This window comes from Lygodium microphyllum, chromosome 21 (assembly GCF_053477565.2).
Source record: "Lygodium microphyllum isolate KBCC chromosome 21, Lygodium_microphyllum_v1.1.10, whole genome shotgun sequence".
Classification (NCBI taxonomy): Eukaryota; Viridiplantae; Streptophyta; class Polypodiopsida; order Schizaeales; family Lygodiaceae; genus Lygodium; species Lygodium microphyllum.
In genome coordinates this window covers 32,049,026-32,066,091 of record NC_141155.1, presented here as the reverse complement: position 1 = coordinate 32,066,091, position 17,066 = coordinate 32,049,026, and positions in this window count along the sequence as shown.

The window sequence follows — 17,066 nt, the reverse complement described above, 5'->3', positions numbered from 1 at the left end:
TTATTTTTCGCTTAAAAAGGGATTGTTGACAATCCCTTCTTGGGTGAAAAATAAATTTACAAGTGATGTCATTGTGAATTTATTTTTTGCTCGAGAAGGGGTTGTCGGTGACCCCTTCTTGGTGAGAAAAAATTCCACATATCATATGCTCTCTCTCTCTCCTCTCCCATCCCTTTTTCACACATTCTCTCTCCCATTTTCTCTCTCCTTTGCCTATAAAAGGACCCCTCCCCCTATCCACATTGCAATTCATTTTCATGACTCTTGATATGTGGTGCTCTCTCTCTCTCTCTCTCTCTCTCTCTCCTTTCTATATATTATCTCAAAAATATATAACTATTCATATCTCTTATATATTTTTAAAGCTCTTAAAGAAGATAGAATATCTATAGCAAATATATACTAATGCAATATCTATTCAAAAAGATAGTCTATTTTGGATCCAAATTATGTAATGATAGGTTAAAAAAAAGTAAAGAAATAGCCCAAAAATTTTTAAGCTTTAGGATAATAGTCACATGTGACTCTCTAATAATGTTATAATCTTTATTTTTAATGAGACCTTACACCTATTAAAAAAATCCCCAAAAAAATCATAAAAGCATTAGACACTTAAAATTTTTTGGAAAGTTTTTAAGAATTTTTTGAGCTCATTTGTTATTTTGAAGCTATTTTAAGAAAAAAGGAGAAGAGGATCCTCCTTATATGTTGTAAGGGATAAGGGGAGGTGAGTGTGAATGGTCTTTAGGGGAAGGGGAAACCCTAACCCCAAAAAATCATTTAAAAAAGGCCATCATGATATGCCGTGAATAGGGGGGTTGGGTGATCCAACCCCCTCTATTCATGCCATATCATGATGGCCTATTTTTTTGTGGCTTGAGGGGAAGGGGAAACCCTAACCCCAAAAAAGTATTAAAAAATCACAAAAAATAGGCCATGATGGCCTTTTTTGTGATTTCTTTGTGCTTTTTTTGGGTTAGGGTTTCCCCTTTCCCTCAAGACCATTCACACTCAGCTCGTCTTATCCTCTATAGCATTAGTAAGATTCACATGTATACACTCTCAATACCTCGTCCCCTTTCCTCCCCCCCAACCCCCCTCAATGCCATATTGGATTACAAAGCATGACAAGATGCTCCCCCCTAATCCACAAAAATATGCCTTTATAAATAAAGCTATAATAAAATGCAATATATATTCTTTCTCCTTGGCTTGGAAGGCTCACTTCCTTGAGTAGAAGAGGATCTAGATTGATTTGTTGGCTGATCAAGTACTCTAGGGGATATTGGAACCTTGGCAGTTGTCTGCTTTGTCCTTGTCATCACTCTTGCGCCTGAGAAAATGACAGGAAGAGTAATAAAAAAAAATCGCTGGTATGGTCGATACGAGATGGAGAGGATAAGTTGATACAATGCGAGAGCAAAGCCAAATCTTCACAAGATCCTTCTTATTCGCGCTGTATCGTGGAGCAGCTGATAAGGCACGAGCGTGGCAAAGCATAATGTTTGGTACTATACTTCTTGCTCCATATCATGGATTACCTGATATGGCACGTGAAAAAGGGGCATTTGAGGTCCTCAAATACCCCTTTTTCATGCCGTAACATGATATGCTATTTTTGGGTGATTTTTTGTGATTGTTTTGGTCATTTTTAGGCTATTTTTTGCTTTAAAATAATTTTAAAATAGCAAACGAGCTCAAAAAAATCTTAAAAATTATATATATTTTTTTCAGAGACTAATAAACTAATGAAAAAAATTTGGAATTTTTTTGATGGATTTAAGATCTTACAAAAAATAAGTTATTACAGGGGGTTGTACTTTGCACGTGCATGTTTACTCCTCCACTATACGGAGCGAGGACTCCTCCTACAGAGATTTCGTTGTGCCACTCTCGCGCCGTATCAGGTCATCCACGATATGGAGCAAGAAGTATAGTACCAAACTGTTAGATATGATCAATGCCCCACCCTCATTAGGTACTACCAATGATCCATGGTGCTCAAAGTTGTAAGGCCCCCATTATGAGGAGAAGCCAAGTGTGAGCCCGGACATTGGTTGAGTCCTGACTTGTATATCAGATGAGGTCTATGTGACCGGATGGCAAAAAGGTGACTGTTGTGGGTCTAATCTTTGGGTTAGACGGAGTGGTTAAGCTGGTAGCAACTCGAGGCACATTGCATTGAGTTGCGTGGTAAGGGAGTTAAAAGGGGCCCCTATTGTGGGGTCCGGGGGCCGCGGAAGCGGCCCCTGGCTGGGGGGTCCCAGGGGGGCCAGCGGCCCCCCTGGCGGGGGTCCGGGGGCAGCGCCCCCGGCCCGATGGTAAAGGGAATATTCCCTGGAATATTCCCTGGCCGACTAGTGGAGGCTCATATGGTAGGTCGGTCAGCAGGCCGACCTAACGACCTTCGCGGGCTATAAAAGCTAAACCCCTTCGCAGCCATCTCACACTCATCTTTCACCCAGTCAGAGTTGTTGTTCCAGCTAGCCTTAAGCTCTTCACCTATCTTCTGTCTAGATCGCCATCTAAGCTTCATTCATTGGAAGCGCACGGGTGGACAGAGCCATCTTTGTATCAGTTGTTTGGAGTTAAAGAATTTTACTGATTCTCCTCTTATCTGTTGTGTACTCTCTATCTCTTTCTCAGATTCTGTTCGCTGCGCCGTGTAATATTTTACATGGTATCAGAGCCCAGGGGGCTCTAGAGATCGGAGAGAGTGCAAGAGGCAAAGGCTTCAACAGCAAAGAGAAACGATGTCGACTCCGGGAAGCAGTTCTGGCGCATCAGGAAGCGGTGCAGGAGGTGGTGCTGCTGTACCGGCTATTCAAACACTGAGGATTCGTCCACCAACCTTCAGCGAAGGCAAGTTAGATGGTACAAACTACACCTTGTGGAAGTTCAAAATTACTACTATCCTTGATTCTTATGAGCTTCTGGAGACTGTGCTGGGGACTGACGCAGAACCACAGCCTACCCCCGACCCATCAAATCCTAGTGTGATGATTCCTCCGAATGCAGATCTTCTACGAGCTTGGAAACGAAGGAATGCAGATGCATTGTGTGCCTTAGTTACAAGCTGTTCTGACAGTGTTTTGACTCTGATTCAGCATACAACCAAAGCGTCAGAGGCTTGGAATGTACTAAGGAGTCAATATGAAACACGAAACCAAACAAGGATTCAAAACTTGGAGAATCAACTAGCAGCGGAGAAGTTTGCTGAAGGAGAGACGGTTGAAGCATTCATCACTCGGATTAAGAATCTGCGCGACCAGATGGCTGGCGCTGGGATACAAAAGACTAGCGAAGAGCTAGCTCGGAGGTGTCTTCGGATTTGTCCACAAAAGTTTGATGGACTAGTAACTGCCCTTAATACTCAGGTGAGACCTCAAGCTTTGACTTTTGAGGAGTTTTGTGCATTATTAATGGAGGAGGAGTTGAGGCTGAAAGCCCGAGAAGGAAGCAACAATGGAGATGCTGCATTCTCTGCCAATGCAAAAGGCAAAGGTGTTTCCTCCACCAAAAATGATGGTGACAAAAAGAAGAAGGGCGGCAAGAAGAAGTTTCAAGGAGAGTGCTTCTACTGTAAGAAGAAAGGACATGCAATTGCAGATTGTCGTGTCAAGAAGGCAGATGAAAAGAATGGTACCCTTAAAAGTAAAGGGAAAGAGACAGCCAATACGGCTGAAGCAGAGTTGGAATTATTCATGGCGACCATTGAGGAAGTGTGCTCCTCGGCGCAAGAAGAATCTACCACTGACTCTTGGGTGTTGGATAGTGGGGCCTCCCGTCACATGACCAACAAGAAAGGTCTATACAGTTCTATGCAGCCTCTACAAGAATCCATCACTGTGACGGTTGGAAATGATGCTAAATGCCCTGCTGCGGGCACAGGTACTATTTCTTTTGTTGCTGCAAATGGTGAAGTCAAAAAGCTTTCAAATGTGTTGTATGTTCCCGAAATCAGGAGAAATCTCTTATCAGTTGCTGCCATAACTGATCTTGGTCATGAAGTGAGGTTCAAGAAGACAGGTGCAGAAATTATTGATAGTGTTGGCACAATTGTTGGCAAAGGAGAAAGAAGGAACAACCTGTATGAGCTAAGTGCTCTTACAGCCACCGCTGGAGTGGGCACAAGTAAGCTTTGGCATGAAAGGTTTGGACACATCGGATTTGCAGTATTGAAGGAGATGCAAAAGCAAGGTATGGTTGCTCACCTACCTACAATAACTGAATTGAAGGAACCATGTGAAGCTTGTATGATGGGCAAGCAACAGAGAAAGGCATTTCCACAAGAAAGCAAGAATAGAGCACATGCTCCTCTAGAGTTGGTGCATGCTGACTTGTGTGGTAAGATGCCTACACAGGCCTTGGGGGGATCTTCTTATTTTATGTTGATTGTCGACGACTACAGTAGGAAGATGTGGGTGTACTTCCTTCGTGATAAGGCTCAAGCTTTTGGTAAGTTTAAAGAATGGCTAATACTTGTTGAGAATGAAACAGGGAAAAGTGTGAAGAAATTTAGAACAGATGGTGGTGGTGAGTTCAACTCAAAGGAGTTTGAAGGCTTTTGCAAGAGCAAAGGGATCAAGCGTCAATTGACGACGCCTCACACACCTCAGCAGAATGGTGTTGTGGAACGCAGGAATCGTACCATTGTGGAGATGGCAAGATGCATGCTAAAGGGCAAGGGATTGCCTAACCATTTTTGGGCTGAAGCTGTTAATACTGCAGTCTACATTCTAAATCGGAGCTACACAAAGGCTCTCAAGGGAAAAACACCTCATGAGGCTTACACTGGTAAGAAACCATCTGTTTCACATTTCAGAATTTTTGGATGTGAATGTTATGCACATGTTCCAGATGAGAAGAGAAACAAGTTACAACCAAAAAGCAGAAAATGTATCTTCTTGGGTTATAGTGATGAGCAGAAGGCTTACAAGTTATATGACCAAGAGGCAAAGAAGATCATCGCGAGCCGTGATGTGGTGTTCAAGGAGGAGCCGCATACAGTGGAGGAGGAGAAGGCAAGGTCTTCCACTTTATCATCAAGCGAAGAAGTAGTCCACTATGAACCTATCCCGAGAGCTATCCCTATCCTTAAGGAGGAGGAAGCATCATCTTCAGATGATGAGGAAAAAGTTCACCAACCTGACATCACCCCACCGGAAAAGCCATTGCCGCGCTGGGTGAAGCAGCTCTATGACCACAATAATCCTATGCCTGCATCTGTTGAGGAGAAGGCAGACGGACCAAGGAGGTCTCAGAGAATAGAGGAGCAAAGGAGGGCTTCTGCTCACATAGTCAACATGGCCTTGATGGTTGAGATTATGAGAGAAGTAAAGGAGCCAACTGACTTAGAAGAAGCACTTGCAGATCCATCATGGAAGGCTGCTATGCAGGCGGAGTATGACAGCATAATGAAGAATGACACTTGGGAGCTAGTGGATCGGCCAGCAAAGCGGAAGATTATTGGCACCAAGTGGATCTGGAAGGTAAAGTACAAGGCTGATGGTACCTTAGAAAAGTACAAAGCTAGACTAGTTGCCCAAGGATTTTCACAAGTTGAAGGGTTTGATTTTCAAGAGTCATTTGCCCCAACTGCCAGAATGACCACTATTCGCACGGTACTTGCAGTGGCTGCCCACAAGAAGTGGCCAGTGTACCAAATGGATGTTAAGTCAGCGTTCTTAAATGGTGACCTCAAGGAGGAGGTGTACGTGGCTCAGCCACCAGGGTTTGAGGCCCCCCATTCTGAGAACAAAGTGTGTAAACTAAAGAAGGCATTGTATGGGCTGAAACAAGCCCCCAGAGCATGGTACCAGCGGATAGATAGGTTCTTTTTAAACCTAAACTTCAAAAGATGTGCCTCAGATGCTAACTTGTATGTTTACAGGGATGGTAAAAAGTCTGTAGTGATTGTCCTATATGTGGACGACCTTCTTATTACAGGTGACTATGAAGATATGATCAACCAAACTCGAAAGGCTTTGAGTTTTGAGTTTGAAATGACAGACTTGGGCTTGCTGCACTATTGTTTGGGGATTGAAGTCTGGCAAGAGCCAGGAAAGATCTTCATCTCTCAGAAGAAGTATGCATGGGAGATCTTGAAGGCATTTGGCATGACCGAGTGCAAGGAGATAGCTACACCTATGGAGGTGAATGTAAAGTTATCCGTTGAGGATACATCAGCACTAGCAGACATTGGGAGGTATAGGAGGTTGGTCGGCAGTCTAATCTACTTGTGTAACACCAGACCAGATATCAGTTTTGCTGTTGGTGTTTTGAGCAGGTTCTCAAACAAACCTCATGAGAGTCATTGGAAGGCTGGGATGCGGGTGCTCAGATACTTGAAGAAAACTCTTGACTATGGTATCACATACAGTTTCGGAACTTCTCTTGTGGGGAACTGTGACTCAGATTGGGCAGGAGACATTGATTCCAGGAAGTCAGTTTCTGGTTATTGTTTCTCTTTGGGTTCAGGAATTTTCTCTTGGATTAGTAAGAAGCAACCAACAGTGGCATTGTCTTCTACCGAAGCAGAGTACAAGGCAGCTTGTTTTGCTGCATGTGAGGCCGTATGGTTGAGAAGGATTCTATGGCATATGGGAGTGCAGGATGAAGAACCAACTGTGCTGAGATGTGACAATCAGAGTTGCATCGCCATTGCCAAAAATCCAGTGTTTCATGCACGCACCAAACATATAGAGATCCAGTATCACTATGTGCGTGATTTGATGGAGGATGGGATAGTGGAATTGGTCTACTGTCCAACAGAGGAGAATGGAGCAGATATCTTCACCAAAGCACTTACGAAGGATCTGCTTCAAGTTCATCTTCAGAGACTCGGCATTGGGCCGAGGAGATAGTTCACCTATGGGTGGACATTGAGGGGGGGTGTTAGATATGATCAATGCCCCACCCTCATTAGGTACTACCAATGATCCATGGTGCTCAAAGTTGTAAGGCCCCCATTATGAGGAGAAGCCAAGTGTGAGCCCGGACATTGGTTGAGTCCTGACTTGTATATCAGATGAGGTCTATGTGACCGGATGGCAAAAAGGTGACTGTTGTGGGTCTAATCTTTGGGTTAGACGGAGTGGTTAAGCTGGTAGCAACTCGAGGCACATTGCATTGAGTTGCGTGGTAAGGGAGTTAAAAGGGGCCCCTATTGTGGGGTCCGGGGGCCGCGGAAGCGGCCCCTGGCTGGGGGGTCCCAGGGGGGCCAGCGGCCCCCCTGGCGGGGGTCCGGGGGCAGCGCCCCCGGCCCGATGGTAAAGGGAATATTCCCTGGAATATTCCCTGGCCGACTAGTGGAGGCTCATATGGTAGGTCGGTCAGCAGGCCGACCTAACGACCTTCGCGGGCTATAAAAGCTAAACCCCTTCGCAGCCATCTCACACTCATCTTTCACCCAGTCAGAGTTGTTGTTCCAGCTAGCCTTAAGCTCTTCACCTATCTTCTGTCTAGATCGCCATCTAAGCTTCATTCATTGGAAGCGCACGGGTGGACAGAGCCATCTTTGTATCAGTTGTTTGGAGTTAAAGAATTTTACTGATTCTCCTCTTATCTGTTGTGTACTCTCTATCTCTTTCTCAGATTCTGTTCGCTGCGCCGTGTAATATTTTACACAAACATTATGCTTTGCCACGCTCGCGCCGTATTAGCTGCTCCATAATATGGCACGAATAGGAAGCACCCTGTGAAGATTTGGCTTTGTTGCTCTCGCATCGTATCAACATATCCTCTCCATGTCGTATCAACCATACCAGCGAATAGTTTTTTATTACTCTTCCTGTCATTTTCTTAAGCAATAGTAATGACAAGAACAAAGCAGACAACTACCAAGGTTCCAACCTCCCCTAGAGTACTTGATCAGCCAACAAATCAAGGATATTTCTTATAGATTTTCAAGAATGTTGACTAAAAATAGTCTGCAAAAGAAATGGTAGCTTGCCGCGATTCTTTCTCTTTAGGAGACAGTTGAAGACTTTGTTATTGACTTTATGAATTATGCTTACATGGTTGCTGCTCATGCTCATAAGATCACCCTAATGAACAAAGATTTTAATATGATTAGCAGAATAAGGTACCGAGGATGATATTTTCAAGAGAAAAATCGATGTACTTGGCCCTATTAATTATAAGAGAATGGGTGAGGTGTATGGGCAAATGGTTATCAATGTTTCTTGCACTTCTGAGGCTGAGGACTATCTTAGCATATCTCATGAGGAAAAGTCCATGCTAGTTGTAAAAATGATATTTAATTTTTAGATTTTGTAGTTTATTGTTGCATAAGGTAAGGCATTTTGACTCTCAAAAATTTTAATATATAGAATGATTGTGCTATTGATTGCAAATAACACACCTTTATTTTTGCTATTAGCTTTAGGGCATTGATTGCATCTCTTAGCCAATAAATCTCCAAAATTATGTGTATTGTTGATCCACTGTTATCAATGGAATTGTTTTCTAGATTTGGTTCAAATATAGCAATGTCTTTCAAAGCTTTTGATTCCATTACAAACTGCCATTTTTTTTTTCATTACATCAGACACACTCACTAGAGAAATTATCCTCATGAACTCTCTAAGTGGTATCCATGGCCAAGGAAGAATGTGGGTTGAATGGAATACTGCTTGCTTTTTGGTTAGTTATTTATTTTATTTGATTGTCTATTTTAGTTACATGTTTCCATTTGCAGTGCTGGCAAGCTTATGACTACCTTCTTGGACACCACATATGAGGATATTGTTGATCCTAAAAAACCATATAAATCTCTCTAACAAGAAGTACCATTGCAAAGTCATACATATACTTGTGGAAAGAGAGTGCTTTTCAAATGTCTGCAGGGCAATAGATTCAAAGATACTCAATATAGATGGAGTGAATATAAGTTTCAAGTTTCATATTGCTGATTTTTTTAGGGACCCTTTTTTAGTTTACCAACTTGTTACATTTTTTCTCGTAGTGCTGAGATTACCCTAACTCATATATGCGGTGGATAAGGGAGCAATGTATTGAGTTGATTTTGGATAGGGTAATCACACTAGTTGATTCCGACTCCCCTCCACAAAACCACGAAACATGCATAATAAAAGAACCCACAATCTGATCAGCATAGATAATGTCTCCGAACACCTTATGAATCGCATGGAAGGTCCCACTTAAGCTTTCTATAGGTTGCCATTTAGTACTTGTTGACAGAAATATATCTATAACCAGGAATTCATTATTAGTACTTGCTTAAATGAAAAAAATTTACATACGTTATCAACTCAAGTCTTACAATGTGTTTGCTGCAAGATACGCTTGTTTGGAGGCAAGTGCATATCCTTCACCATGTAAACATGTTGCAGTTTGATAACCCACCCTTCATGCATAATTTTGAAAGAAATGATACAACCCTTCCAGTGATGTTTCATATTCTCTCGTTTTTTTCTTTTCACCTTGTGAGAGTCCTTGCAAGCGGGCAGCATGGCAACCTAATCGTTTATACTAAAGATCTTTGGCTCCCAATTTTTATCAACTCTGTGGCTATAGATAGTGCAAGAGTTTACCAAACGAGAACAGTGCCTTCTGGATGCCATACTTAAATTAAATTCGCAGAGAAAGAAGCTCATTGAGAAAGATGAATGAACTAAAAAGTAGAGAAAGAAGCTCACCGTGAAAGGTGAATGAACTAAAAAGGAATATTAAGAAGAATAATGAAAATATATTGGGCGCCAAAAAGTTCTCGACTTTCAAAAAAATCATCATTAACTTCACAACAACTTTATTATGTCATTTGTCAGATTTTAAAAGTAAATAAGGACTTCGGGACTACCAAAACATGTTAGACTTTGGAGATTTTGGTAGAAAAGGAGAAGAGAATCACAAAGTGGACTCTACTATCTCCAAAAAAGAGGAGACAAGAATACCATATTCTTGCACATGTGGCAAACTCTCTTTCGCCCTTTTCTTAATCCCGTGATTAACAAAAGTACATTTTTTGAACCGTTTTTGGCCCTAATGTCAACTTGATGGTTCTTGTCAGAGGACATAAACCAACTATTTGGTCCCTAAAAACCCTAGATTCGAGAACCACCACTTGTTGGCGACTCTTGACAAATGCACCACTGATGGGACATAAAATGAGCCGGCACTGGCTATGGCAATAGTCGGACCTCATGCATATGACAGACAACCCCACCACACGGCCTCGTGGGCCAAGAGCATCTAAAACTCACTTTTCACTAAATGCTTATGACGATTTTGCATTTTTTTCCAATATCTAGTCCAACGTTCACCTTCTCTTCTCCTCAGAGGGAGATCCCATAACATATAGGCATAATGCCTCGAAATTCACACATAGGGAAGCAGCTCTCGGAGGATTGCCGTGGCTCCACTACGACTCTCCTACAACTTGGGGATGAGCTCCAAGACGCGTCGCTCCAACATATAAAACATAACGCATAAAATACACTCTTTCATAATTCAGCGTTCCAGGAGATTTTGATTTGTCTCACAAAACTTTCCCCAAAGGAAGCACCCGTCTAAACCTACAACTTAGGTTTCCTGTCCTCTCAGCATTCGTAAAAGTTTATCAAACAAGTGCAATGCATTCCAGGAGATACCACGTGGCATGCTTGATGCAAGGTGTATGACAATTGTGCAGAACCATTTTATGATTAAAAATAGCCATGTGGGGTGCGAAAAATAGTCCTTTCATGAATTTTAACTAAGCGTTACATGCCACGCTAGACTAGCACCGGAACTTCTGTGCTACTTGTCACCTATATTTAAGTATGAAACGATCCCTAAATGCTCTGCACAAAGAGGAAAATCAAAATTTTTATCTTTTCAGTGATTAGATCGTCATGCAACCTTCATCCTCCCCTCACCGTTTAGGTGTTGCTACGGTGCATAGGTGTAAATGGTTGTTTTGTATCATTTTTGTATATAAAAAGTGATAAAAGCAGACTATAACATAATGGAAAAGGCAAAACTGAGGCTTGATCTCATGCTTTATTCTTGCCACACATTCACACACATGAATCTTATTTTTTCATATTTTTTTAGCGCAAAAACCCAAATTTTCTAAATTTTTCCTATTTTTCTCTATTTATTATTCATGAAAAATAGGTATTTTCTGATTTATTTGTATTGGCTCATTTTTTTTATTGAGATTTAACATTTTCTCTGATTTTATCCCACTTTCATCCCTTTTCTCCAACTCAAAATCGAAAAAAATCCCTAATTTCCACTAAAAATGACATTTTACGAGTTTTAAAGAATTAATGTTTTGTATTTCTCTAATTCCAGCCCTCAATCATGATGTAAAAAATGTTCAAGAAAAATTTCATTGCATATGAACAACATTTGGACCATAAAACAACAAAAAAAATCAAATTTCTTTGTAAAATTGAAGCATAGTACTGCATGTCTTGCATGTTGCGGGTTTTTTAATCATTATTATGAGCAGCCCACAGACCGACTATCAACCATTCTTCAGTGCTGAAACTCTTTCCTCAGCCTCCTCTTCATCTTGAAGCAATCTGGGACAAGCATTCTTCAGCCCCTCCTCTTCTTGAATTCTTGCACACGAATTCCCTCTATGCAAGCAGGAGAGAGAGGGAGCAGAGAGAAAAACTGGTTTTTGTTCTCTTCACTCAGTGCATCATTCTTCGATGGGTTTGTGGCGATGGAGGACGAAGGATAGAAGCATTCCAAGCCCATGAGCATTCCTCTTGATTTACCTGATTAGAAATCCATGATTTGGGGAGAAAAAAGGGGGCGCAAAAAAAAGACGCCCCCCTCCCCCTGTTTCAAATCATGGGATTTTTAGCCTTAAGCTCTTTTAGTTAGAGCTTCTAAACTCTAATACAATTAACTAGTTCATGCTCGCGTCAAAGTGGTTTTTTCAGATTTGAGGGGGCAAACGACATCGGAATCGAGATCCGTCTAAACGGGTGGCTCCATGATGTCGAAATCTACAAAGGTGGGCCCTGTTGCACTTTTCCCGGCTTCTAGATCGAGTAGCTGCTTCACAATTCCAAACCTTGTGGGATTAAATGGGAATCAAACGATCTCGAAATGGAGATCCGAAACTTGCATTGGATTCCTAATGTCATTTTACATCTAGGAAAACTCCAGCTCAACTATCCGCCACCATTTGATTTTCCATGAAAATAAGTACTAGCGCTTTCAGAAATTTCCTCTTAAAATCGTCCTGATTGCCACCGCCGCCTTCAATGAAGTCTATTTTTCCCTTGATATTCGTAATTTTTGGCTATTTTTAAGCACTTCTCGGCATCAAAAATCATTTGTCAACAGCTTGAGGAATATTTGCCATATCTACTATCTTGGGAAGAGCAATAACATCTTAGTGAGCACTATGACAACATCCTACATGAATGCATGCAACTCATCTGTCATGAGGCAGCCGACGAACTACGCTTAACTTTGGCATTCAATGAAGCACTTTGCCAGCCAAATCTCTTTGAGATAGAGCAACTAAAGTGACAATCACAGGGTTAAAGTTAATTTGAAATATGTTGGTTTAAAAACCATGCTACAATGGCCAAACTTGAAACCAAGATTATGATAGTCTCAGAGGAGCAAATGGGCTAATGGCTGCGGGCTAATGGCCGTCTCAAAGAGACCCACCAACCTATGTGGCACCAACTTCTTTTCGAGTACTGACTATCGTTTGGGGTACAGACATAGCTCAAACTAGCAAAGAGAACTCTTAGATTGATAAAATTCTCAGTGAGGAGGAGTTGCATGTTGCTAGTAGACTCGGACAAGGCACCATGCTACTCGATTTTGCAAAATATATGTTGTTATTGAGTAGGGTGCCACAATTATTGATATGTATACCAACACACACATAAGTAATGATAATCAAGCGTAGGTGATATGCATTGAAGTCAACACTATGGGGTTCAGAGGAGTGATATCTTTTTGAGCTACGCCTTTTCATTATGGTTGAAGCATATGACTTCTATGTACTCTCATGAGTTTCTAAGTAAATACAAGACGACACAGGTCTCTATACAAAAGCGTTCAATGTCTAAGTCACCAGAAGACCACCAACCACACAAAGAACCATTATGGAGAAAGCGATATAAATACCAAGAAACAAAGGGCCATGATGGAAGCCCCCACTGGAAAAGAAAATCACCCCTGTGTAAAGCACACATTGCATTTGAGAATGGCCCAAAGCATAGTCATTGGCTACTCTCTCTTTCTTGGCCAAACTCTACATCTGGCTCACTGTAGTTGCTATCTCAATTGTTCTGATGTCTGACATGTTACAAAGAGGTTTGCAAAATCTCAAGTGTATCTCTTCATCTCAACAACTGTATCTCTGGCATCGAGGCTAGTAACACAATCATCCTTGTAATATCCATTTTTCACAACCTCCTTTAGATCTTAACATTTCTTAGTTTAAATGAAAGGTTGATAGCCTCAATGTATTGCATTGGTTGTATTCATTTTATCCAAAAAAAAAGAGAGAGAAATAAAAAAGACAAAATAAAAAGAAAAGAAAAAAAGGAAAAAAATCACCCACGATCACAGCATAGTACCTAGGGATTTTGCATTTTTCTTGGATATCCTGATGAGAAGAAGGGATACAAATGCTATGATCTTGTGAGTAAGGAAGTATACATAAGCAGGGATGTTAGATTCAGTGAATATGAATCATGGTACAAGCCCAAAATTCACAGTAGATGTTGATTCCTATGAAAGCAGTACTGATGATTGCTATGGAAGGAAAATTTCAGCAATAACAAGGTTGAAAATCAGCATATGGAAGATGCTTTAGGACCTCAAGAGAATGTGGAAAGCAGTCACAATTACAGTTCATGGAGTGGTAGATTGAGAAATGCAAAAAGGAGTGCAGAAGTTGCAAAAGGAAAGAGTTTCCACCACACAATAGATCAATTGAGATACATGGTAATGCACCTCAATTGAGAAGGTCAGAAAGGGTAAGGTATCCAGTTCATAGATTGACTTATAATGGGTTCATGAAGATGCATTATGCATAGATGGTTTCTTATGTACAACATGTGGAGCCTACTTGCTTTGAACAAGTAGTAGAGAGCAAAGAGAGGAGACAAGTAATGGATGAAGAGGATGGATGCACTAAGGAAAAACAAGACTTGGGATTTGATGAAGTTACCTCATGGCAAGAAATCCATTGGATGTAAATCGGTTTATAAGGTCAAATGTAAGTTGGGTGGATCCCTTAAGAGGTATAAAGGCTGGTTGCAAAAGGATATGCACAAACTTATGGTTTGGACTATTAAGAAACATTCAGTCCAGTAGCAAAAATGACGACAATGAGATCGGCGGCTTCTATCTATGGTTGGAATATGTTTTATATGGGTGTGAGAAATGCATTTTTGAATGGTAACTGAGAAGAGGAAGTGTACATGGATCAGCCCACATGGCTATGTAGATCCAAAATACCCACATTATGTATGCAGGTTGAAGAAGGCTTTATATGGATTGAAGCAAGCATCAAGAGCACGGTGTGATAGAATCAGTGAATTCTCATGCATTATGGGATTTCAGCAGAGCAAACCTGATTATTCACTTTATGTGAGGCATACAAAAGATGGTATGGTTTTTCTTGTCATCTATGTTGATGACCTCATTATTACAGGTACATTTGAGAAGGAGATTGTTGAAGTCAAGCATGGGTTACATAAAGAGTTTGATATAAATGACCTTGGTTTGTTGAGATACTTCTTGGGTATTGAGGTTATTGACACCCCTCATGGTATATGGCTGATACAAAGGCAATATGCATTGTGAAAGGTGAGAAGGATAGAAGCTTGCACTCAAGAGCTATGGCGGGAGAGCAAGAGCAAGAAAGAGAGAGGCAAGAAATGGGAACTCCAACAGTCACAATGTGTGACCGGGCCTTCCTTTATTCAAACTGTCACTAAAAGAATAAAGAATAAAGTGAGGTGATGGGCGCCTGCAACCAGCAGTGTGCAGTGGCGGTGACTGTCAGTGTAGTAATACACAGGCAACTAGGCGGAGGCACCTTTACCCCCAACAACCTCCCACTTAAAGGCGAATCTGCCCTAGTGCGGAGTAAAAAGGAAAATAAAAAAGAAAGTACAACATGTACACATGTACAATAGGATGAGGAAAGACATCATCTCATCCCACGCCCATCAACCTCCTGAGGAAGGCAAAGCACTCTGTAGAGAGGCTTTTCATGAGCAGATCTGCAGGATTCTCGTCAGTTGAGATCTTGACAAGATCAACAAACTTTTCCTCAATGACTCCACGTATAAAGTGATACCTCACCTCAATGTGTTTCGTCTTCGCATGGAAGACCGGATTCTTTACTAACTGAATAGCACTCATAGAATCGGAATGCAGTGTAGGGATAGTATCAATACCAAGGTCAGCAACCAAACGACCCAACCAAATGGCCTCCTTGCAAGCCTTAGTGGCTGCAACATACTCGGCCTCTGTAGTAGAAAGGGCCGTGCATTTCTGCACCCTAGACATCCAAGAAACAGCACCTCTAGCATAGGTGAATACATAGCCGAAAGTGGACTTTCTACTATCTGCATGTCCTGCATAATCAAAGTCAGTGTACCCCATGACTCCTGTATCTTGGCTACCATAGCATATGCACATATTTGTAGTGCCCTTCAGGTACCTCGTGATACCCTTCACGGCATCCCAATGCTTCTTGCCAGGTGTAGCCATATAGCGTGCCACAACACCAACTGCAAAGGCAATATTTGGACGAGTGGCTATTATGGCATACATAAGACTGCCCACTACGGATGCATAGGGAGTCTTGGCCATCTCGGCCCTTTGCTCATCTGTCTATAGACAATCAGCCTATGATACCTTCACATAAGAAGGCAATGGATAGCCAATAGGCTTTACGTCCTGCATGCGGCAGCACTCAAGGACTTTATGAATGTACTCCCTTTGTGACAAGTAGAGGAGTCCCTGATGCCTATCGCGTCTAATGTGCATACCAAGTATGTGAGCGGGATGTCCCAGATCTTTTATCTCAAATCTCTTCTTGAGCTGAGCCTTACGAGCATCTAGCTCATCATGAGCTTTCCTTGCCCTATCAACATATCATCCACATAGAGGACCAAAATCAATAAAGAACCATCACGGGCTTTCTTCGTGTAAAGACATAGATCCATAGCACTCCTGCTATAGTCCTGTGACTGCATAAAGGCATCAAACTTATGATACCACTCCCTAGATGCTTGCTTCAAGCCATAAAGACTTTTCTTCAATTTGCACACTAGGTGCTCCCTGCCAAGTTCTGCAAAGATCTTAGGCTACTCCATATAAATCTCATCATGCAAGTCCCCATGTAAGAAAGCTGTCTTGACATCCATTTGGTATAAATCCAAGTCAAGCTGAGCAACCAAAGCCAAGACTAAGCGCAAGGTGGTCATCTTAACCACAGGAGAAAAGACCTCATCAAAGTCCACACCATGCTCCTGTTTAAAACCCTTTGCTAGCAATCTAGCCTTGTATGCTGGCTTGGGGTGTCCAGGGGTACTTTTCAACTTGTACACCCACTTGCATGGCAAAGCCTTCTTGCCCATAGGCAAGGAAACCAAATCCCAAGTGTCATTTTATGCAAGGAGTCTATCTCAGACTGCATAGCCCTCTCCCAGGAGTGACTGTCACCCCTGCGCATAGTCTCATCATAAGTGAAAGGCTCTCTTGCATCTGTAACCAAGACATAATGCATCGAGGGATGAAATCTATCAGGTGGATGTCTGTCTCTAGTAGACTGTCTCACGGCAGGCTCTTGCCCAGCTACCTATCCAACACCCTAACCATGAGCATTTGTTGCAGCTGTAGGCTGTCCAACTAGCTGTGTGGGAGCTCTTAGCTCCTCTTGAAATATGACCCTCCGGATCTCAACAACTCTCTCAGGCTGCCTATGCATCTTGTCTTCATGGAAGACTACATCATGACTGCGGATGACTTTCTGCGCCTACGGATCCCAAAGATGGTAACCCATCTCGCCTGCATCCCCATAACCAAGGAAAATGCATTTGACACTCTTCGGATCC